Genomic DNA, 25,010 nt, shown 5'->3' with positions numbered 1-25,010 from the left:
AGCAAATCATTAGGGAGAGATAAGTAACTTGGGAAAGATTTTCCTTCTAAACAGGAAATTTTCATTCTAAAACTCCATTATTTTGTCATTAGGAGACTGAGCTAGGAGGGTTAAAGTTTTACTTCACCAAAGGATGACTATGAGCCAGAGGTCAAGGTGAACACGTAAATTGGTGGTATCACACTAGCCTGAATTAATAAATGGCTGGCCCATGTGTTTCTGTTCTCTATAGTTTTAAACTCAGGCTAGGAACTGAATCACAGCCAACTTGGAAGGCAGGATAAGTTAGAGAGGTAGGTGGAGTAATAATCATACAGACAGATATGTATTGATCTAGAAACCTTTCTAAGCAGAGGGAACGAAGCTTGAAGAAATTGTCAAATGACAAGAGAACTGACATCAATAATGCAGCACCTATTGATATTCTAAGGACTAAAATAGCACAAATATCCACTCTGAACTAATATATAAATTAGCAGTGGGAGTATTGACTTTGATAGGTTTAAAAAATGCAAACAGCAAGAGGCATAGCAAACACTTGATCATTAATGGGAGTTTCTTCAGCAGTCCCATCTTTTAATCAAAAGGACATGAGTTTATAAAACCTTGTTAGTACTGATTGTTCTAAATAGCATAACAAACGTTAAGTCACTATTGAGCATTTTCAGGAATTGCATTCATTGAAGGTACATTGTCTTCACTCCCTACCCGATACTGTTTATGTGGTGGTTACAGCTTTATGAAGTTCTCCCAGCAGCTCGTGGTGAGCATTTTGCACCCCTCATGGTTTGAATTTCCTTATGTAGTTTTCCAGATTGTCCACTGGAAAACTATTAGTCATCTCTTCCCATAAAGCAAGTCAGTCCAATACAAAATCACTGATTAGAAATGAGAATACAAAGCACCTCAAAGCTATTCTACAGAAGTCCTTTGAAAATAACAATTTATTTAACAAACAACAAGTATTTATTGAAACTCAACTGTCAGTCAGAAATGGGGTTGAATACCATGAACATGAATGCGAGCAAGATAAAGTCTCTTGTCTCAAGAATTTTGTCTTGAAGAAATTGATGTAAACAGGCATATGTGGTTTTAAAATGTAGAAGAATGAATCTAACATTGTTATATCAACTATGATATAGGGCATTGGTAATTCTCAAGTCCAAATATATAAACCTTTGCATATTCCATTTGTGTATTTCATATCAATTTTGATATTTGTGTAATATTTTTCAGTTTTTAATTCTTTGAACATATAATTTTACCTTTATATCATGAATGTGATTTTAATTAGTATGAACCTATAGACAGTGGGGAATAAGTTCTTATTGATGGTCATAAAGTAAAACTTTTATTTATAAAAAATAAATTTGTTCTAATGTTAACAGAGTTTAGACTTTATTCTAAATGGTGTTTGCAATATTACAGAACTTATGCTGTTTTAAAAAGTGAAGATAACAATCATAAAAGTTTCTGAGGATGGCTGGCTTTTAGAGAAGAATTGCCAGCCATTGCTTTGCTGTTTTAAGTTTGATTCCCTTTCAGAATAAGAAATTATAATGAATCACCACCAATCAGCAAACCTGATTATGAATGTCAGCTACACCAACTAAAAAACCACCTGCTTCCTGGGAAAGTACTAGACAGCTGTGGGCAAGGCTGGAACTAAGTAGTCCTGTGCCAGCAACAAAGAGCTGGGAAATTTGCCGTCCCTAAAACCTTACCATCTGTAACATACTTCTTAAATGGCACCTTGATTATGCTGCACACAATTGAAACCTAGGCTGTAGAATATGTATACATGGATTTAGGACATATTACATATATGCTATATAATTAGTGTTTTTTTGTTGTTGTTGAAAGGGCTCTCATTTTAGTACAAAGGTGATGAAACAGGTAAGGAACAGTGTGACATGCAAACTGACTTACCCAAAAGGCAGGATATGCACTTGCAAGTATAAGAATACCCCAGAAAAATAAAAACAAAGGGAAACATAAAATCTAGAAATAAACAAGTGAAATATCAATATGTGTGCTTTCATGTGTGTTTTGGAAAAAGTTTTAAATTTTATTTTATGACGTAGTGTTATCATTCCTTTGTATTACCTATAGGGTATTTACAATATTTTACAAGGCATAAAATTACTGAAGTTCTTAATTCAGTCCAGGTGTTATGGCTGCCCTTCTCAAACATAAATGTTATCCTCTACTGGGCAGAGTCCTATGCCAAACCACCTGAGATACAATTGCGGTGTTTGGGTTCACCCTGCATACAACTGTTTTTGTCTTGAGCATAAACTTTCTATGAAATCTGTCTAGGTAAGAAAGGTTGACTTGCTCACCATAGCAGAAATGCGTTAGAATATCTATCATGAAAGAGATAATTTTAGCTATATTTTTCAGGGATAGGCAATGTAAGATCAGAAACTGTAGGCAAGATAATCTCCAGGCTGAAACCTTTAATTAATGCTATTACAGGAAAGGTTGAATTGTTTTGGATGGTTAATTGAATGCCATCTAAAAACCTCTTAATTCTAACATTTTTATTACACATGTGATAGTTGGGATAGAATACAAACCTGTTTTGAAAGTTTTAATTTGCTTAACAAATACTTTTGATACAGAATATACAGTAACTGATCTTTTTTTCCAAAATCCATGTTCTCTTAATTCAAGGATGCCACTATTGACAATTGTTAGCATCGATGAGTGAGCATGCCCTCACAGATCAACATGGGGCCAACAGATCTGTGTGTTGTGCATGCATAAAGATTTTACAACAAGAATTAAAGCAAAGCCAGATGTGTCAGTGAGGATGCATAAACTATCAGTACAACCCAAATAAAGTGCTGTGGCTTTTTTGTTATAAGCAAGACCTTGATGTTAAAACCTACTACTAAACCACCTTAAGGTTTTAAAAAAAGGATTTGTTTTTCCATCTGAATGACTCTGTTTTACATTTTAACTCCGGTCTTAATGGTCTTAATTATAGAGTCAACAAGAAAAAGAAATAAAAAACTCAGAACATTTACATAGAATACTGCGCGTCCTAATTCCGTGTTTCACTGAAAGGTGATGATGGTGAAATTTAAGATAAATGAAGGGATGGAAGCATTAGAGATAGAAGTGAAATGTGGCAGTCATTTCAGACTGGGCGTTACTGCAGAGGGGCCCTGGCCCTGGACGGGCCTGTCTAGGGCCAGCGGGTAGTGTGTGGGTTCTTGAGTTTGTGCAGGGAAAATTTTACACCAGTCCAGGTGATTATGAGGGTGCATTTAGTAAAGCTGAGGACAGTGAACCAAGGAAGGGCTTAGCATAGACGAAGCAACAAGAGATCCCAGGCTGGGCTGCTTTGGCTCACTGAGAATCAGAGAGAAGGGGGCCTTGGAGACAGGTTCAGGGGCTTAGCTGGGGAAGAGCTTCCACTACCCGGTTGCAAGTCTCCTGGGGTCCCTCAGAGTTTAGGAGATACATGCCTCTGGGAGAAGATGAAGGGGAAGGGAGAGCCACAGGCATCCTTCAATTCTCTTTACAAAAATAAATGTCATAGGTAATCAAGAGAATCTTCTCTTTTTTCTACTATTAACCCTCTGAAGACAAAACAAAAACAGAAACAAAACAAAACACTTACCTGTAATCCATCCGTGGTAATCATTTTTTTCTTTGCCCTAATTTTGAGGTAAATCACACCTTGGCTTCCAGTCACTACAATGGCAAGGAGAAAAAGATGCTGCAGCACATGTAGAGTTGCTAATAAACATCTATAAAGGTGGTGCTAGTTAAGAATATGCAACCTCACCCTCCTTTCCCAGTGCTCTTCTAGAACTGTGCGCTGTCACAATTGAGGAAGATTTTAGATTTTCCACTCAAACCACATTATACAGATGAGAAAAGCATGGCCAAGAGCAGGTGGGTGGCTTTCCTGAAGGGTTAAATGCTAATTACAGGCACAGCTGGTGCTAGAATAAAAGTCTTCTACACTCAATATACTATTATCCTAATTACTTGCATTCTTTGCTGCTTTCATTCCTATGTGTTTTGTAGTTATTAGAACTAAAGATGTAGATGACTGAAGCAAATTGCCTTAAATGCAAAAGGCAGTCAATAGTGGTTAGTGAATTTATTTGTTTCAGCTATTTAGTAGGTAAAAAACATAACTATATTTAAGTATCTTCCCAAAGAATGTGTTCCATTGAGAGGTCTATAAACAGAGGCTTAATAGCAAATCCATCTCCCCCTTTTTAGTTGTAGCAGCATTTAGCTACCAGAGAATAATGAATGAATAAATATAACGATCATTTTTCATTTTTATAAAGTTATGGTATTCATGATTTTATGTTGCTTTGTAGGTTTGCATTTATTAAGATATCTTTGGAAATTAGAAAACAAAAAATATGGAATCATATAAATATTGTCCATAAACTCAAAAATTTAGAAACAAAGAACACTTAATAGGTTCTAAATGACTGCTTGTATATCCATGTAAAATATCCAAATTTTATAACTGGTTTTATAATTCTCCATTAAAACAGTAAATTCGTCTTCATTGTAAATTCTTCCTAAGCTTATTTTTAATTGTTACAAAGTATTCAATGTATCTAGTGCTTAAAATAAAATTTTTAGCCTAAAATAATTACCTTAATTCATGTCCCTGTGTATGGAAATACCATTATAAAGTGTATGACTATGTAGACATTCTTCATAAGATTTACCACATTGCTTTTTATAAACAATATGCCAAATTCTATCCACAGATGTAGTATAAAAAAGTGTGACTTTTCCAAACACTAAAAAATATTATCATTTGTGTCTTTCAAACTGCATGAGTAACAAATGGCAATCAAGTGTTAATTTACACTCTTAATTATCAGCTAGAGTAAATAGCAAAACATACTTTTCACAATACAGAATATATAAAATCCTCAAATTAAGAAGCCCATTTTGGCCCTAACCAGTTTGGCTCAGTGGTTAGAGTGTTGGCCCTTGGAAGGAAGGGTCCTGGGTTTGATTCTGGCCAAGGGCAAGTACCTCAGTTGCAGGCTTGATCCCTGGCCTGGTTGGGGTGTGTGTGGGAGGCAACCAACAGATGTGTCTCTCTCACTTCGATGTTTTTCTCACCCTTCCTCTCTCCCTTCCGCTCTCTCTAAAAGCAATGGAAAAGATGTCCTTGGGTGAGAATTAAAAAAAAAAAAAAAAAAGCCCATTTTAAATATGCTTCCATACTAATCACTTTGTCTATCCCAGCTCTCATTTTATAATATGGGAAAATCTAAATGGCTAAATCAAGATGTTTCTACAGTATTTTTTATTTAATACAAACAAAATGTTTTACAGAGACATAAAGCTTTTGCATAATTCAATTTGAAACTGAACCCTTAACACATATTTGTTTAAAGTTGACATGAGATGCATATGCACATGTTTGCATATCTAAAATAAAGAAGGAATAGTGCATAACTACAAAAATAAATTCATGTGCACTCTAGTCTGATATATATATATACACATACATATATTCAATATTCTTTAATATATATTCCTCCAAATTTATCCAAATACTTAAAAATATACTAAACTCTTGTTTTCTAAATAATATATCATAGAATATATGTGCATAATAGATGCAACATCTACAGGAAACAGAAATGGGGTAGAAATGAGAACCATATGACTCAGTTCAGCTGTCAAAAGAAGAAAGTTGCAGGTGGCGGTCTCTGAAAGGCAGACTCAAGTGACATCTGGTGTGCACAAGGTTCATTAGGGATCAACACCTGTACCAGGGAGTGTAAAGAAGAAAGATTGCGCAGATGGTGCAGTAAAGCTGCTCGGCACATCCTAAGAAAACCTCAGCTGACCCTCAAATAGCCATGGGCCTAAAATGTCAATCAGTAGTGTCTTGTGTTGGGCCAAAATGCAAAGTCCTTTGTGCCCCTGCCCCATCTGTCCACCCTGGGAAGGGTGGAGTATTTTGAAACCTGGCTAGACATGGCTGAAGGTACCTCTGGGAGTGACTGGTAGCTGGAAGCGTCTGACCTGACAGCATTCTCAGCAGCTCAAAAACAGGTGTTACCTAGAAGGAAAGGTGGACACAATTCCATGTCCAACATAAAGACTCTAATGATATTATAGAAAGTAATCATGTCAGAAACAGAAAAGAGGGTGGAAAACCAATTGTTATTGAGATAATGGTACAAACTCTCAAGCTCCATTTCTACCGATGACCTCTTAGATCACAGAGATTTAAGTGAGCCTGGGGCAACTTTGTCAATAGCTCAGTGATTTTAACTTTTTCACCTGATTGCAGTTACAAAATTGCTAGTTTTATAGCATGATCATTTTTTTAATATATATTACATGAAAACAATAAAATATAGTTTAGCATGGACTGCTGCTTGCCTGCTAGAGATAGATACTAACTTTTGAAGTTAGAGGAAGAAAAATAAACAAATTTTCAACACAACAAAAGGAAAAGAGCATACAGATCTTTAGTCCAACATCCTGGCAGGACAGGGGGATGGAGTTGTAGGCAGCCTTTATTTCAGCGATCTATGTATGTTGGTACAAAAAAAATAGTATCAGATAAAATACATTGTGAAATCATGATGATTTTGTTTTAAATATGCACATAAGTAGAACATTTTTAATTAAATTATGATGTTTAATAATCAAACTATAAAGTTTTATAAATGTCTGTGGGGAAAAATAGGAAAATTAGAACAAGTAGCAACTGAAGAGATAGTTATAAAAATGAAAATATATATTTTAGGGCCTTAACTACCTGCAAAAATGAGTCTGAATAAATATATGATTCCAAATTATTTGATAAATCTTCTAAATACTTCATATAGCCTATTTTCTGGTGTCGTGCTTTTTAAAAATCCCAATGGTAGATAAAAGAAAACCTGATATCAAGACCTTATCATTGTTCTCAATTTATCATTATAGCTTTAGAAATGATCAGCTCAAGAATGTATTGCAAGGGGAAAGTAATTTTAATCTCAGAAGTTGAAAATATGGCCTTGTATTAAATGGTCATATTAAAGTGTATAAAAAGATAAGTAATGAAAAAAAACGTTTCAATGATGCTAAGTAGCAACTTTCATTTATGTTTTATTATAGTCTCATTTTAGATTTATCCATACTATTTAATCTGTGGAAAAAGTTCATTTAAGATTGTTTTAAATACATTTTCGATGTATTTACCTTTCATTTCACTACATTTTAAGAGATGAGCTTAATTTCTTTTATAATTGGGCTCAAGTTAATGTCTCACTTTTAACACAATTTGAGCAACAAAATAAAGTGGAATTGGATTATACCTCAAAACACTGTATAAAATAAATATTCTGAGGCTATAATAATATAAAATATTGAATAAAGAAGTGAGTAGAGAAAAACAAAGCCCGCATGGAGAATCCTAAATATTTATGTAGATATTGTAACCTCAAGGAGGTAAAGGAAAAAGCTCCTGGCTCCTAAGTATGGACTGCACACAGTGATCTCCTTTCATTCTCTCTTGTTTTTCTTAAACAGGAACTGAGAAACAGGTAGTAGGTAAAGAAAATTTTCAGCAATTTATATATTCAAAATGACTTTTTTTTTTTTTAGAGTATATGTTTCAGGTCAGTTATCCACTTTTTCAAAAATAAGGTCATTGAAAATGGATAATTAATAAACTGTACGAATTATGGCTATTTTTATTTTTCTAAGATCAAGATTAATTGCTACTATTGTTAAATCATATCTGCTTTACTCTAAAGGGGGTATTTAAATTCATTTTTTACCAATGCTATTGGTAAAAAAAATGATAAAATTATGCTAATAATTATAGACCATTTTCTTATATCATCTTATTTTATACTTTGATTTATTAATGGGACCATAATTTTTTTTTAAATTTTCTAAACATGATATATTTTCATATTGCTAAAAAGATATGTTGGTAATTCATATTATCAACTTTATCTTATAGTACTTTATATTATATTATAATCAGAATAAACTTTTTCAAACAATATTTACAGTATTTTTAAAATTTTATCATTTGAAACATTAATTTTGGATTGAATTATATGTTGTATGTCTATGTTAATTCTTTATTGTGAGGCATTCATAATTTCAGGTGTTTTAACATAATTTTGTAATACATATTTGAATTTATGTAATGACCTTTTGAATGTTACATTGTCTTTGTTGAAGCATTTTAATTTAATTCCATGATCTGGGATTATCTCTTTCAATTTAAGGCTATTGAGTAATAAGTATAATTGAGAGATTCATTTGTTAATGAAATGTCCTCACAGTGTCAAATTTAATTTTTATATTACTACTGTAATTATTTTAGTATTTCAATATTCCTTTGTTTAGTTTTAAATTCCAAAGAAATTTCTTTCCAAAATGACTCTCACATTTTTAAGCAGCAGTTAAAACAAAGTTAATATTAAAATTATATGTCTTTAACCTGTACATAAACAATACTATTTGCATATGCAAATGCATTAACTTTATTGGTTGTTTTTCCTCCTAAATGTTTATATTATCCAATTATCAGTAATAGTATGCATTTCCTTCCAAATTTATGTCTTCCTATGAGATTATGTCCTTAATTAAGAATTTAAAACTAGTAAGTAAGTAGGCTATGAAAATTGATTATATTCAGTTCACATATAACATAACACATGATTATGGTCAAATAATGTCATTGCAGTATTGAAGATGGTATATCCAATTACAGGAATGGAATTCACTGGAAGCTTCAAAGCTAAATGCTGTGAACAAAAGATAAGGTAAATGAGCCAATTTGGTCACACAGTTGCTTCAGATGAATAGCTGTGAACAGTATTTGAGAAGTCTGTTTTTCTGTTTTAAGTGTTTGGGACCTTACACGTTCAAGTTACAACTCTGCAGATCTTACACTCATATTGGCCATCTATTAGTTTACACTTTAATAGGAAATATAGGTGTTATTGTATTTATTAAGCCTAGAGATATATTGAAATTTAACTTTAAATATTTGGGATCAATCTCTTTTTGTTACATATAGTCATCATTGCGTCTAGTGCTCTGCTGTAAAAAAGATGTTGAAAACAGTACAAAGATACATCATATATCTTCCATAAAGTTGGTCAATAATGGGTTCTATTGAAAGCAAAAGTGGCAGTGGCATTCTTAAACATCTCATGTCTATGTAGATGTAGAATTTCTCCAATATTACTCATAAATACTATGACAGAATCCAAAGAATCATGAATGTAATAACACTAAACCAATGAAAATAATATTCCTTATAACTCAATACAATTGGAAGAGGGTATTCAAGAAGAACAGATAAACTACAAGTTTTTAGAAAGTTGGGTAGAATAGGATTTGGAGGGACAGTTAGGAGCAGGGAAAGACGAGAGTAAAAACTAGGGGCATATCTCTGGGTTCCTAATGAACAAAATATTTTTGTTACCCTATGTAAGATCAGTTCATAATATAACAAGGCTTGAAACTGATTGAGTGTCAAAATTACAAATGAAACAAGCTAAAGTTAAAATACATTTCTGAGCTAGTTGCTTAAACTGGTTATGGAGTTATATTAAGTTATGCCAAAGACTTACTGGTAATTGAGTTAACAGTGGTAATGTTACTATGGATATGCAAGTAAACAACAAATAAAAAACAAACACAGTATTTTAGAGAAGCCTACAAAGATGTGTATGAGATATTACATGATATTTTGGGTTAAAAAATACAGCAAAAAAATACAACAAAGGTGAAAAAAGAAATAAACAACTAAAAAGATACTTGCTAAAATTTACATTCCTAAAGTTAGTATCCATAGCAGTTATAATAAGAGTAGATTTACATTAATCTGCTTAATATTTTGCTTCAACACTAATCAATGAATACATATGAAAGTTTACATGAAGGCAATCACTGTGGTCAGGGTTTAAAATAATTTTCAGAGGCAAGGAAAATTTGGACTTATCTATAAAGTGTAATTTGTAAGGAAATAGATGGTAATATTTTTAAGGGATGATAACTGTCTGGATGAAGCCAAATAGGTGAACATTTTAAGATATTTTTCTAAAGAATGTTAACAAATCAGTGTGTTTTTCAGGATGGAGCCCTGAGAAATGTAAGACTAGGTTCAAGTATAGTTTTGAAAGGTCATTAATCTAAGTTAAAGTCTATTTCATCCACAATGAAGAATCATTGAGGGAAGGTAATGGCAACTTGAAAGCAGTGTTTAAACTGGCTGCCCTGGGCAGGATGCATTACAGTGGTAGAAATTCCAGTTGTGACTAGAGTAGGCAAGCTATTACGGAAGTGATAAGTGAGCAGCAAAAGCTTTCCTCGGGAATTTAGGAACATTTGTGTGTATGTTTGTGTGTCTTTGTGTCTGCATATTCATTAATAATCTAGTAATTTTCCAAAGTCACACAATATTTCCTAGATGTAAGATGAGGGTTTTGTTTTTCATGTTGCTTCCAATTCATGAGTTTTGGGTTTATCTTTGAAAAAATAAAAAGGAGTCCTGCCCTAAATAGATTATGGATATAATTGATATGAAATAACTCAGAAATGTGGAGTGATTTAGGCAAAAGGGCAGCTTTTTTTCCTAAAGTTCAGTGGTGTATATTTAATTAAGAAAAAATAAACTGATTTCACACCTCGATGACGGGAGTGGAAGAACAGGCAACACACCCCGACATCTAAACAGCTGCTGACAATGAACATGAGCTTTGTAGGCCCAGAGATCTGGGCTTTCATCCCTACCTTCTTATCAGTGCCTGGAGCAAGCTAAGAACTTTTTCTTTGCTAAGAACTATTTCTTCTTAGTTTCCTCATGGTGATAAGATTGAGGTAGTAACCACATAGAGGGACACTTTGCACAGTGTCTGGAACATAGTAAATATGCAAGTAAGGAGTGATGACTGATAGTAAACTGGGCAAGCTCAAATCCACAGCCTCAAGTGACTAATAACTTTCTGGTATTTCTGCAAGTTCCTCAGAGGAATTCATAATCTTGCGGACACCGTGTTGGAAAAGTTCCTCCAAGCAAGGAAAACCACACATACAGACTCATGAATACTGGCAAACAGCATTACATAAACCAAGAATTAGGAGTTCTTTAGTAGACTTAGGACCTAAGGAATCTAAAAGGTGACAGCTTGGGTAGCAAATCACAGTGATTCTTATATACCACATAAGGAAATTGCATTTTATACTTTGTATTCTGAAAAACGCTTGAGTGAAAGCAAGAGAAGTGATGACAGGTAGAAAATTATTATTAAAAACCATGTAATAGGGGTGAGAAACAAAAGCGACAATAAACATAGTTAAGAAAGTTGGAACAATGATATGTAGTGGCTCCTTAGGAGTGATACAGTGAATGCAGTCCTATCTCCCTCAACCTCTCAGCAATATTCATTATAGTTATCAATCCTTCTGTTTTGGAATACTTACATTTCTAGATGTCCAAGGTGATGGGTAGGTTTCCATTAAATTATTCTTTATGAAAATAAAATTTCTGGGTCAACTTACATAAAATGTTGGTGCCAGAAAGCACTTTATTAGCAAAACATGATTTTTTTATGCAAGAAAAATTTGTCTAGTTTTAATTCTTATTCATAACTTTCCATACATATATGGGAAGAAACAATATATTTTTTTCAAGTTCTGCTTTTCTTCATTGCTCTGTCTCATCTACTTTTACATATAATGTATTCTTACCTTTGCCCCTGCTTCCTTCCTTCACTTTTTTATTACACTATATTTAATAAGATAATAACAAAATCAGTGGATACTATCAAATAAATCATTTTATCACTCTAAGAATAATAATAAATGGTGAAGGAAATGCAAGAAAAATGGTATAAAATTTATTTTCTTGAATACACTCTCACAGTAGCAGTCACATAAGACAGATTCTCACCAAGACCTCAAATTACCACTTTAAGGTAAATAATTTAGTAAGTGGTAGCTGTTCAATAAATATTGGTTGCATTTATGAGAGAATTAATAGATGATTTAATTCATCAAGAAGTTATGATAATTTTAAATTTATATAGCTAAATAATTCAAGTTTATTATATAATAGTTAAAATATGATTTGAACTTATTCTAAGTTTTCTCATAGGGATTATCAAGTATAACCTCTACCTCAGGGTATTTATTATGTTATCACCTTTATCTTTTATTTATTTTTTTAAAAAATATATCTTTATTGATTTCAGGGAGAGGAAGGGAGACGGAGAGAGAGATAGAAACATCAATGATGAGAGAATCATTGATCGAGCCCGCAACCGGGCATGTACCCTGACCGGGAATCGAACCCCGATCGCCTGGATCCCAGGTCGACGCTCAACCGCTCAGCCATGCCCAGCCGGGCGGTTATGTTATCACCTTTAATCACCACTAAATATTTGCTTAGAAATTCCTTCATAGCAGTAATGACAATATAGTTTGCTGAAATATTTCAATAAACTAAACTAGTCTGGGGCTATTTAAAATGTTAGTTTGCTTCCAAAAGGATATGATGACCTGAAATGTCATCCCTAATGAGACAGACATTATCAGGGACTCTGCAATTTATCCACTGTTGAAATTTTTAGCAAGTCTAAAAAGCAGTCAATTTACTCCTTAATGCTCATGTATGTTCATGCTTTGCAGGGAGAATGAGAACGGCTTCTCATCCCGTACAGCTTGCCTCCTGTCTAATCTAAGCATTTTCTAATTCTAATTGCATTAAGCAGTGCACATCAGATGAGTTCATCTAGTCATTGAACGAGGAGAGCATCCCACCAAGGGCTGAGCTGAGGAATCACTTAAAGCTTTTAACTACCAAGCTGTTTTCCACCTATTTATTTTCCATGACATCGATTATCATTTTCACAAGACTGGCTTCTCAATAGTTCCTTTTCCTGGTGTGGCACCATAAGAGTGATCTCCTTTCTCAGTGACATAAATCTCAATGCCTAATCCCCCTCACATTCTCAAACAACCGTCTTACCTAAATTCACTCACATATAATATTACGCAATGCGGTATTCAAGTGGAAAGTAGGATTTTAAAGTTTTGCTTGCTTTATGAATAAATTGCTGGGACTTATTTAGCTAGATACAAATGCAGCCAGATACCATGTTAGAGTGTAACCATTTACTGTCTGTTTGGGCCACATTCACTCATTCAATGATTAGAAGACTAAACTCTTAGGATCTGTTTCTGTATAATTCCTTCATATCAGGCCATTTCTTAGTACATGTACTTTTTCTCTAATAGATTTGAGTAGTATAAAAACCATCTGAGACAATTGTCTATTTCTCAGGGAGTTACTGAAGACAAGTTACAAGTGCGAAAAGAAAATCTAATGTAACTTTAAATTAAAACTCAAATTTCACAAACATTTCACCACTGTTTCTTCAAATAGTCACAATTCAAAGCCACATGCCCTGTGCGAGAAATTCTTTAATTATTTTTCAAATAAATTAAATAGTCACATTTGGTTCTAACTTAACTTGAAATTCACACATTTTTAATAAGGAATCACACATCTCCCTCAATAACAAGGATAGCTGGTCTTAGGAATTTTTATTTGTACTCTATGATATTGATATACTGTCAATAAATGTGTGAGTAACAGATGAACATCCGAATAAATCTTGAAAGACTAACCATTCTCTCTTAAGAATAGAGAATTTTGATAATGAGATTGAAAGATGGCTCCTACATGGGACTGGAGCAGAGGCATATAAATGTGCAGCCAGTCATTGATCATGAGGGCTAGAGAAGTGGAGGAAGTGATTCTGCCAGAGCAACAGATAAAGCTGTTTGGAGAGCAGTACAGAGAAGAACAATTCAGAGATTCATCATATAGCTCTTATAGGGGAAGGATCAGTGTTAAAACACAAACAGTGGTGGTGTGTATGTGTGTTTGTGTGTATGTGTGTGTGTGATTCATTGACAAACATAAAATGGAAATTTTTTTGTGACCTAAGGTCTCAATGATAATAAATCAGAGATTGTATCATCAAGAAAGTACCAGACAAAAAGGAGAAATTGATATATATAATCTTATGATAAAGAAATTGATAAATAGTTTTATAATAATTTAAAATAAGCATGAAACTCATTGTTTCACCTTGGCAGGTGATTAGAGAAGCTTTAATCAAGAATCTGGACTCCAAAGAGAATGAAAATGAACTATCTTGAAGTAGGGAATCTGTATATGTTTTACTCAGTTGCTGCCAGAGGAGTACAAGAGTGGGATTCCTCCCTCTCTTGTGGGAGCAGGGTCCTTGGGGCATTGTTGGAATGAGAATATTTAGAAGCCCCCTGGGAGGATGAGGGGTGGCAGAGGTTTTATTGGCGTGGGGTTACAGTCTTCAGTTTCCAACATCCCAGTAGTGAGGCGCCTCTGGTATTCGTGTGTGACTTAACCTTAACGCTTAGGAAGGACCAAATCCATAATTCCTTGTTACATAATTTACCTGCCAAACAAAATAGTTTCTGCTATTCCTGGGTATCAATCATTCCTTGATAAGAACTTTTCGTTTACTACAGATAAAGATTAAGTAAAAGTTAATTGATGGCCCCTGTAACAGATGGTATATTTACAGCTTAAAGCATTGACCATTTGAAGTCATTTATGATTAGGTAGAAGACCACAAATCTTATCGTTACAGTGTCGTAAAAAATGTTTAAGTGGCAGATTTTTTTTTCAGTTATTAACATCTCTGAGTATTTAGTAACATAATTTACATTTGATGGGCCAATGTGTAGCAATGTTGATGTTGGTAATTTGAAAAATTTCCTCTGAGACAACATGTCTGTTCTTCTGGGTGAATGAGTGGCTGTGTGAGGAAACATCAGTGTGCTTATGTGCTCAACCTTATATTTTACAATACTTTAAAATGGCAATATTTGAAGCATTTGATTTAATGTTTTAGATAAATTCCAATTTTGTATGTAGATGTGAAATACATGATAAATTTTATTTATATACAAGATGTAAATGTTGTGTCTTAGATACTTTTAAAAATCAGGATTCTCTAAATGCATTAGGAGCCTGAATAACATAGAAGACTAGACCTCACCAATGATGTTTTCTAAGAAGCTTTGACTTCTAGGAAGTTGACTGGCTCAGGCACTTATTAGCCCACTAATAATGTTAGAACAATTTCTGATATTCACTTAAGTGGGAGCTATTCAGACAAGATGCTTTCTGAGATTTGAACATTCTGACTTTTCCTAATGCACTCCCACTTCTTCACCCACGTATTTTCTCTGTATTATTTCAGAGATGAAATTAGTGCTACTGTCAAGAGTTCATAATTGAAATGCCATTTTTATTTGGTGTTCATATTATACCCAGACCGATGATCAAAGATAAACTAAAGGTCAAGGTGCAGTGGGTTAGAAAACAAGGAAGCGCTCACAGAGACACAAAACTGGCAATTACAGTAGAAGCACATAACTGGCAAAATTTCTTCTTAGTGACAGAGTATATACTGCAGCTGAATGTAAAAATCAAAGATGATAGTGACAGAAATTAATTTTGTTCATATCATGAGCATTTATAGCAGACACAGCACAGGCAAGTTCATAGAGTAGCAGAAATTGAAAACACAAAAGACTTATTAAGGCCATCAAGTTCATCTCACGCCCAGTGAAAGCTTGTTTAGAGCAGGAATGATGGATGGTTCTTATTCTTAGTCTTCTCTAGCTTGAAATATTTTGAGAAGCAAGGCTTTTGCTTTTCTTCATTTCAGTTCAGTACAGCCCCAAACTAACGCATCAATTTTGTCACAAATATGCCGCATGTGTGTACCCAGAGCTAAAAAATAATTGCCCTTCCTATAGTCCTCTAGCATAGCCAATTTTGTCTTTTTTGTACCTTTGCTTTGCTTTTCATACTGTTGGAATAGCCTCCCCATATTTTCCATAGAATTTTCTATATTTTTTTTCCAAGTCGTCACAAAGGCCATCATGAAGCATTTCCAGATATCTTCAGTTTTTACTTTTTATTTTTACTTTTTAATTTCTCAACTTTTTATTTTGAACCAATTTTAGATTTAGAGAAAATTTTGAAAAATAAAACAGAAACCTCTTTACCTCCTCCTTCCATTTTTCTCAATGTTTTATTTTAAGTAGCCAAATTACAATTATCAAAAGAAATCAATATTGTTATCATGCTATTAAAAAACTACAGACTATTCAAATGTTACCTATTTCTCCACTATTGTCTTTGTGTTAAATACCTGTAGTTAGATATGACAGACTGGAATTCATGGAAGAAACTGTGGCTAGAGATCATTTATTTAGGAGGCATAAACATATAGGTATTTAAAGCTATGGTTTTGGAGTAGATCACCTAGGAAGTGAGTACAGGTAGAAAATAACATGTCAAAATACTAACCACTGGAGATATCCAAGACTCACAAGCAGGGAAGATGGAGAATTCACCAAAAAGACTGAAAATGAGTAGTGAGTGCTGGGGTTAATATGTCAGCTATACAAAGTAATTTTGATGGTGCAGATAAAGGATTTTTAATTGTGAAAAGTAAGTTCTTGAGCAGGAAATACAGGATTTGATCCTATGCATACAAAGCAGAAGTAGAATGTTTAATTATAGTGTTTATGGTTACAGATCCAGGTATATGAGTAGCTAATAGTTTGAGTAACATGTAGTTCTCTTCTGTTAGCTTGTATTTTTTCAGTGGGAAGGAAAAAAGCAAGATAACCAGCTGAGAGTGAGACCTGGGGATGAGATCATAAAAATAAGTGTACTTAATGCAAGCAATTTTAATGATCACAGCTCAAATAGAAGCTTAATACAGGGGACAAGCATTTCTTACTGACCAGTTTTCTGGTAGTCCTGTTTAAACTAATCTACTGGGTGGATCTCTTCCAAGCAGTTCTTGGATCCAGGCTCTGTCCAATATTTGGCTCCCACAGTGTCAACATGGGGCTTCATCCAGACTGCAGGTAGTGAGTAATGGGAATGTGGAGAAGGAACGTAAGTTCTTAACTGCTTTGATCCTCGAGTGTCTCATAATCTATACTCATGTTTTATTGCCAAGTATGAGGCAATGTGAACCTGTCAACTGTCACAAAGCCAAACAATATAGTTTAGCTCTGACACTGAGGTATGGTTTTTGTGAGCATCTAGCTCATCTCTGCTAGAGTTGGTTTGAAGATTTGAGGAGAAAAAGGAATGACATTATTTTAAGTAATTAGAAAAATACAAATAACTAGACGTAGGATAACTACTGAGCAGCACTAAAGTCTTCTTTGATATACATATTTTTAAAAGTGAGAGTATTTAACACAGTTTAATATTAGTTCTTAAAGTTATGGTCATGGTTTTAAAGTGAGAGTAGTCATTTTATAATTGTGATATTTCTGCCTATGGAGAATAGGAAAATAATTAGATTTAATCATGTTAGAGATTTATTTGGAAGGTTCAAGTGGAGGAAAGGGAGTTGAGGGAACTGGCAAATAAAATTGATTATGGATCCAATCTGAATCCTAAAGGATGTAAAGGCAAAAACTCTGTGAGTAACAATGGGAAGATTACAGGATCAACAAATTCATGGTGCCTTTGGGATTAAAAAGCAATTTATTTGAGTCAGGTATCAGAGGGAATGAGGTAGAAATGTACAAGCGGTGGTCAGTCAATGAAGGGCTTACAACTGAATGTGACAATGAAATGTGGCATTAGCAAGAGGATCATCAGGGGTAAAAATATTGGAAGTATCCTCTACAAGAATGTTGAAATAATTGTGAATTATTGATACAATTGTAATTGGCTAGTTATTAATAATAGGAAAAGAGCAAAGGAAAGGCCAGTTATTATAGGCATATCATTTGGGCAGCTTCACTGGGAAGCTGCAATTTCATACTCCCCAGGGAGGCAAGGGACCCAACCAAGGGAAGACAGACATATGCCCAGTAAAGCTGGGGAGACTTAGGGCAGGTACTTGTTTGTCAGTCATACCTGGGCACAGAAATGTTTGGCCAGAATGTGTGTGACTACCACAAGAGCATAAACATTTGGAAATACATAAACCCCTAAACAAAGGAGTTCGCTCTCTTGGGGTCTCATTGCCCACGTTACTCTTGCTTTTGGCTCTCTTTCATTCTCCCCTATGGCCCACCGCTATGCAGACCCCACAGGCAATGTGCCAATGGACTGCAGCAGGGAAACAAACTAAGCTGGCTCCAACATGGAAAGGAAATTCTGGAAATTGGCTCTGATTTTAGCTCTACTAAAACCCCAGCTACACTTCTTCTATGATTGGACTAAGGGAAATGGGAATCTGGAGACCCATGGTGTAATTCCATAGAAATAAAGCTTCCTACATAGCTCATCCTCTGTGGGGGTCTCCAGAAATGCTTATTCCAGTGGTACCCTAAGGACCCCACTTTCACTAGCAACTGGAGGAGATGAGCCCCTCTCCTGTCCTATAACATTATGATGAGAGAAAAAGAGAGGGTGGCTGTGATTCATTAGCCTAATGTTGGAGTTATGAAGAGGAGTAGACCAGGGGATTGCAGAAGGCCATCTGATTTTCAAAGGAGTTGGGTTTTAAACAGACTAGAGAAGATCACCTGGAAGTGACCAAGAAGGGTGAGGAAGATTCCTATTCCATCTCTCTGCAGTGACATATTTGAGAGGAAAAACAGCCACTATTAGAGGGCTGCAAGGAAGAATGAAGCCTCAGGGCACAGTAACAATTTTATTAATAAGAAAATGGCAAAGGAATGCTGCAAATAAGGAATTTCAGTGATAAAACAGCATGCATTTCAATGGACAAATAAAAGATACATTGTTGTCCAGAGGAGTCAGATTGGGTCAGATGAAGGGATTGACAGTGTTTTTTCAGGGTGAGAATCTTGCTGACGAGGGATGATATTAGAGCTTAATAGCTCACACTATTCAAACATTAACTTTAGACCATATATTTTAAGTGATGCATTATATTAACCTATTTATTTCCCACAACCCAATAAGGTAAGTACTATTCTCACATGTAGCCCCATCCTACAGGTAAGAAAACTGAGGTACAGAAAAGTCAAGAAATTTTCCCAAGGTCACACAGTAGATATATAGTTGTAATACAATCTTAAGTTTGAACCTGGGACTCATTCTCTTAATTATTATACTCCACTGCTCTCAATATGGTGAAGTATTGTGCACCGTTGGTTCTCTCCCATGTCATCCACCACATGAGATTTCACTGAAATGAGATGAGGTATTAAGTGATACATATTACTCAAAAGAGTTTGTTAGGGTGTTTCAAACGCTTTCAAATGAAAAGCTATATAAAAATAACAACCGGCATTATAAATTTTAATCCAAGGAATCTGGGTGTATTACATCCCTCTGCAAAAATAAATTATATATTTATATCATACAAATGTTTCTTGGCTTCTGCAGTTGTAAAAACTCTTATTGTTTATATGCATGCAATAGGTAGAATCCATGTTTCTTCCTTATATTTTACTTCTTTTTGACTTGGCTCCAGTTAACCTTTGCAACTTGTTCAATGAGAAACTCCAGTGAACTGTATCACCATACGCAATTAATGGTTGAGTGGTCTATAATAAATGAAAATGCCACCACTGCTTAGCAATTAGCTTATGGATCATCTCCAACCACTTAGAACCTCTTCCATCTGCAGCATTTAAACATGCTGGGTGATTTAAATTATACTTAAAGCGAACGGCAATATTCAATTACTAGTGGGCTCATTGTGTGGAATTGTCACCATTATGATTAACAGCCCTTATGAAAAACAATTAATTTGGTGTCTTATTGCTAGGTCAACTATAAAAGTTAATCCCCTAGGAAAGAATTATGTTTATCAGTACATACCCTTTTATAATGCTTTGATCTAAACATTAACATGACCCCTTTAAGAAAAAGTTGCTGAACTTGAATGTGAAAGTGTATCTTTAACATGGGGGGGGTGGGGATTAGCCATTTATTTTTCTTGCTAAAAGAACATAGTGACAGGGAAATAAAAGGGAAGTAAAAGGGAAATAAAAGCTCAATTTGCACAGAAATCAGGTATATTCTCTCATATTTCAGATCTATCTTTGGTAACTCAATAACTTACATTCAAGGGAGAAATGGCAGCTAGACAAAGGCATTTGACTTTGTATAGAAAGTTCAAGTACAAAAGAGATATATTTCATTTTAAACACAAGTAACTTTCTCATCTAACTAAACCACTGAGTTAAAAAGAAAACAAGAAACAAAGCAGCACAGCCTTTTTTCAGCAGATGATTTCAATAGGTATATAAAAGAACTGTTCTTGATTTATTCATAATCCCCTGGGTGAGGTGAGAGGAAAACCACTCTGCTCTTTTGAAAATCCCTGTCTGCTCGTATTCAGTCTTCCCTGAAGGAGATAAGATTTAGTATCATTCTGCTCTCCGAAGACCTTGGAATCAAGGAGTCAATGATTTGGATTGTGATGTATTTGTTATTTTTACCTATGTATTTGTTGTATTTATAGGCAGTTATATCTGTGTGCAGTCCCACTGGACTTATTTAGATGATGTTTTTAACTTCTTTCCTAGCCATTTCTTTTCTGAAATTATTGTTTAATCTGTTACTTAGTCCTCTGCAATATAATATTTTATTTTCCGTTAATCAAATTCTTCATTTGGATTTATACAAAATTTTCTTACAATTATTGTTATTGCTCTGGGTTTCCCAAAGGGAACTTGAAGGACACTCGTTTAACTGGTTTGGTTTTGTTTTGGTTTGTTTATATATAAATGATTGAACAGCAGCACTATTAAAAAATTTTGTTATTGCAGTTTCTCATGGCAATTTGTCTGTCTTGATATAACTGAACAATCTAACCATGAGAATATGCCAGAGTCTTCTCTTTTGCGTGTCAACATTGTCCTCTATATGTTTTTATTTTGCCTCTTCACATTGCATTGTAATAACACCTATGCATGATTCGCAACCTATTATGAAAACTTAAGCATAGTAACTGCATTTTACTCATCTTTATATCTCCTATATTTATAGAGTATATGGCCTATGAATATTTGCTAAATAAATAAATGAGTGAAGTAATAACTGATATTCAGCAAATGGGTAGATGACATTGATAACAGAGAATTGTGCTAGATGTATACAGTGGTAAAATAGCATGGTCTAATAATATTTCCGCTAGTAATATTAAGATATCCAGGAGCTCCATATCAGTCTGCCACAGTAAGAGTCAGGGGCCACAGAGCTCACTCTTAAGCCAAGTGGTCTGGCCAAAATCCAAAAGCAAATTGTAAGTAATTTGTTAGTGGATGCAAGTCATTCAGGGACAGTTTTAAGTAGGTTACAGGCAAGGGTGAAAAAAAGAAAAGAGAAGAGAACTCCCAGAATCTCTCACTTATATAGAACTTTGTGGTTTGTAAAATATATTTGGGAATGATAATCTTCTTGATGCTTAGAAGAACATAATAAAGATAGTTTTTGGGTTTTTTTAAATATATCTTTATTGATTTCAGAGAGAGGAAGGGGGAGAGAGAGAGAGAAAGAGAGAGAGAGAGGAAGGGAGAAACATCAATGATGAGAGTCATCATTGACCGGCTGCCTCCCGCACTCTGCCGACCAGGGATCGAGCCCGCAACCCAGGCATGTGCCCTGACCAGGAATCGAACCACGATCTCCTGGATCCTAGGTCGACACTCAACAGCTGAGCCACCTCCGGTCGGGCAGTTTTGGTTTTGTTATACCCATTTTACAGCCAAGGACAGCAATTCCTAACATTTTAAGTGACTTCCATAAGATGGTACAGACATTTGAACCAAGATAATTCCATAGCCTTACTTCTCAGAGTATGGTCCTTAGATAAGGAGTCTGGATGTTATCTGAGACATTATTGGAAATGTAGACTCTTAGACCCCAGACATACAGAATCAAAATCTGCCTTTAAACACATTTCACAGGTGAGATATATATACATATATATATATTTATGCACAATGTTATAACATTTGAGAAGTGCTGGTCTAGTTCTCCTCATACTATATTATATCCATCATTACATGAACAAATTAGGCATCATATAAGATGCTGTGGCATTTCTAGAAAGAGTAGAGCCTGAGGGGTAAAATGCAAATCTGCACACATACAGCATAGTGGGCAGGAATTAGGACAAATATTTGGGAGTGTTTGTTTACTTGTTTTGCAAAGAAAGATGTTTGGGATAAAATAAGAGGCTTCAAAATAAAAAAATAAAAAATAATGCAGGAAAAAGTTAAAGTTTAGTATTTTGGGGAATTGGGTATATAAAACAGTCAGGATTATAGGCATAGGTGATTTAAACTTGAGGGTGCTGAATGCATCTTCCTTCCTTTCTGTTATCACATTGCCTAGCAAGTTATTATATTTGTTTGCAGAGAATTTGCTAATTATGACAGTTACTTAAAAATACAAAAATAAAATAGTGTCAGTCTATAGCATGCATTAGAAAGTGTAATGCACATGATTGCCAGGTTACATTAAAATCATACTAAGGAAAGAATACGCTGAAGTATAAGGCCATTTTTGAAGATCTTGCTTTTTTTTCCTTTTGGTCTGTTTATTTTATCATTGATGTTCACTTTTTTTTTTTTTTTTATGCTGATCCTTAACATTAGATAAGATTTCAGGAGAATATTTTGCATGAGAATATATGAATAAATATAAAAACCTTTACATTAGTAGGAGTTACCTTATACTACCAACAGTTTCCTAAAATGAGACCTAGAAATGTATGAAATAAGGAAAACCGAAAAACTTCCTGTCTGAACTCAAACAAATGACTGAACACTGTAGGAGGTGGATAAACATTTTCTTTTATTTTACTCAGGTGCAAAACAACATTCCAAGGTCTTAAATGTCAGAATGTATAGATAACAGCCCCTCCTTTGGCTACAAGTTCAACTTAAAGATTTCTCTGACCCCAGAAAGACTCATTCATTCATGATAATGAGAGGTAGTACTGAAATGCTCCCTAGTGAAATGCTCCTATTTACTTTGGGAACTATGGTTTGGAAAAGACCTACAAAAGCAATACACTGTAATTAACCTAGTTATGAATAACAGGAAAGGGGCAAAGGGGAGGCCAAATATTATAGGCATGTCATTTGGGCAGCTTCACCAGGAAGCTAAAGCTTTGCAGTCCCCAGAAAGCCAACGGCCTATTCCCCAGATCGCTGGGGGAAGGGACCGACATGCCCTCAAGCTGGGAGGACTAGCGAAGGTGCTTGCTGTCAGTCCCGCCTGGGAACAGGTCATTGGCGAGAATGGGCATGGCCACTGCAAGCACTGGGAGATCTGGGGTACTTAATTCCCTGAACAATGGAGCTCGCTCTCCTGGTGCCCTGGGTGCCCTTGTGCTCTTACTTCTCTTGCCTCTCTTGGGACTCGTTGCAGGGGGCACACTCTCATGGTTTCCCTGCATTCAGCCACATGCTCCAGGGCCATGCGGACCCCACCCACCATGGACTGATGGACTGCCACTAGCCTGATTCTGAACCAGACCCAGCTGCAACATGGAACGAAAACTCTGGACACTGGCTTTGCTTCTAGCTCTACTGAAACCCCAACTGCACTTTTTCTATTACTGAACTAAAGGAAACCCCAAGATATAATTTCACCCAAATAAAAATCATTCATCCTCCCATGTGAATCTCAGAAAATTCTTTGTCTCCAGATATTGTAAAGACTCCAGCCCCAGAATTCAGTGGGGAAAGGGATACCCCACTTTCCCCAATAACAAAAGCATTCTAATAACACCAGTGAAATTGTACCTGGCTGAGGGCAGATTATACTTTGTCTATAATTTATAGAATTATTTAATCTATGTTTTCTTTCTTGGGATTTTCAGGAAAAAAGAATTAAGAATGCACCTAAATTTTGATCTTATTATGGGGGAATAGAAACTAGGTAGAGAATTCCCAAGTGTTTTGAGAAAGTAAGCTTATTATTATCTGAATAATATCTCTTTTTGAAGTCAAATTATATACACCTGTTTCTTTTGTTTGTCTTATTACTTTTGTTGTTGCTATAGTCAAATTATACTCAGTATGAGTTAAGATGTGTTATTTTCAACAGTGAACTCTTGGAATTTTATTGTGACTTTAGGCAGCAATGTAGCACAGTGTATTGATTTTTACTGCATGCAGAATATACATTTACACTCTAATCATTAACCTTACAAAGATATTTGACTTAATGAAAACACTTGGGAATGTCTGTTGCTACATTTGTTATCAACATGTGAAAAAACAGCTATCAGCTGTCATTCAGTGGCAGGACTCACTAAACCCCATTGGTTGCTTGAAATGAGGCAGAACATAAATAGTAAAATTTTATTTCAAGAGCATAAATTAACTTATTTAAAAATATAATGTGTCTACCTTCTAGAATGTATCTGTATTTACCAGGTTTTCTTTTATTTTCCCCACTGATGATTTGACATTTGGAGCCTTGCTGACTCTGGAAAGATTACCGCTCCCAAGGTTAGCCAGTTCCTGGAGATAGTAAACAACTTACTCAGTGAGTACTTTTTCAAATGCTGACCAGGCCACCCAGAGTATCTAGGACCAACCACCTCCTTTACCAGGCTTTCACAGTCTGGGCCATGATCCACCTGCCCTGATCATCCCTGGGGCCAGACAGAGAACAGTCCCTATACCTCAGAGCCCTCTGAAATAACTCAAACTAGTCAATCGTACACCTGCTTTCCAACCTCATTCATTCCTTCCCAGGGAAACAACAAAATAGGCTCTTCCCACAGTTTCCACTTTCCCTCTAACTCCTAACTGACCCAGATGCTTTCCTGTTGACACCCTTAAAGTGTGGAGTGCCCCTTACTCTTGGGATCTGTGAACACATAAAACTAACCTTTTAATGGCAGTCGTTTCCTAATCTGCTGGCTTTATACATAAATAATAAAAGCTATGTTAAAAGAGTATCATGATTTTTTTTTCAGGCTAGAAAAAAGTATATC

This window comes from Miniopterus natalensis, chromosome 1 (genome assembly GCF_054644295.1).
Source record: "Miniopterus natalensis isolate mMinNat1 chromosome 1, mMinNat1.hap1, whole genome shotgun sequence".
Lineage (NCBI taxonomy): Eukaryota > Metazoa > Chordata > Mammalia > Chiroptera > Miniopteridae > Miniopterus > Miniopterus natalensis.
This window is presented reverse-complemented; position numbering follows the sequence as displayed.